Raw genomic sequence first — 1,657 nt, 5'->3', positions numbered from 1 at the left:
AACATCTACTTGAATTTAAAGAACAGAAGCTCAACATCATGTATGATATTGAACGTATCCTAGATGCCCATTTAAAGGTTAGTTAGATTGATTTGATAATCTTTTCAGTAGTATAGAGACTTTAGAGTGATAAACAGGGACAAGTGAATAAGTAGGGAGACATTAAACCAGATATACGTATATTTCAGGTATATAACGGTACTGGAAGCTGAATTTTAATAAGTTCAAATAGTATGAAATAAGTAAAGAAAATAAAATAGTGTAAGGTGTCATAAATAAACAACTTTGATAATGTTTGTACCTCAAATTAACTATGTAGACATGAAATTAGCCTGGTTGAAGTGTAAATAAAAACAATTATGTTTTGTAACTTAAATGATATGATATGTCATAACTGTTAGTTTAGCTTGCTTGTTCCAGAAACATGGAAATGGAGTATTGGAGAACAATGTGCTATTATCAATCCCAATCTATACAGTTGGTTGTCAGGTATGAAAGTCATAGTCTGTGAAATCAGTACAAGACATATAAGATTTTGTGTAATATGATAAATATCTGAAGACAATTTAAATATATAACAATGATATGATTAATATACTGATTCCCTATTCAGATTCTCTACAGCCCAAGAATGATTACTGATTTAGGACTTACAGACGGCGAATCTGTTCAGGTCCTTTTTAGGAAAATTTTCATGTATTATACCAAAGAGACAACGCATGAAAATCGCATTGATATTTTGGTTTCAGGATTGATCTACTACAGCTTCAAATTAAGAGAAAAAATAGGTACCTAGTTCAAACATATTTTCATTATAACCAGTATTTAGTCAAATGATAATATAGAAAGGTTTCAGTTTTTGTTCAAATTGGCCTATATTCAGGGTTTTCCGCTCTAATTTTTTATCAGTAGCATGTTAGTCGTTATAAGGGTAAAACCTGTCTCTTATATTTTCATTTTTTCGCATGATAAAGGGATTGTTCTTCTTATTGTTTTTACTCATCGTACTTATATGTTATATTTTTTTCATACTTTGCTATTGCAAACATTTCGCCATACAATTCTGTTTAAAGAGCACTTCTATTTGAAGCAAGTCTAATTGATTGATAGTTTAGGTGTACATGTAAGGATCTTTAGGGCAAGTGCTCTTGAAATTTGTGCATATTGATAACAGTTGAACTCTCAAGCAAACTCTTATGACCTGTAATACACCTTTTTATTATCATTTTTTTGAAGGAGCTACTTTGCCCAGGAAGTTATCCAACGCCGAAGAATTGGAAAAAGCCAGCATGGAGTCGTATGAAGCTATCTTACAACCTCTACCAGGTATTTACTTATTTTTTGCAATTTTTGCAAAAATAAAACCGTAATGAAGTCATTATCAATAAGATGATCCAATTATGATCATATTACATGAGTATATTTTACGAAATTACATAAAGTCTCAAATATGGTTTTTGATATAATATATCTTAATTCTGTATTACAGATATTACTGAGAATACTGTCCATTCTTGGATTGAAGAAGAGAAAGCAAACATTATACCTATTAGTTAGAAAGTTCAATATTATGTATAAATTAAAAACAAGATGGAATCATTAGCCTCATACCTAACATTTCAGTTGATATTCAGTGGACCTCCTTTTAAATTCATCG

The sequence above is a fragment of the Lottia gigantea genome (assembly GCF_000327385.1).
Source record: "Lottia gigantea unplaced genomic scaffold LOTGIsca_677, whole genome shotgun sequence".
NCBI classification, from domain to species: domain Eukaryota; kingdom Metazoa; phylum Mollusca; class Gastropoda; family Lottiidae; genus Lottia; species Lottia gigantea.
Note: the sequence above shows the minus strand (reverse complement) of the source record.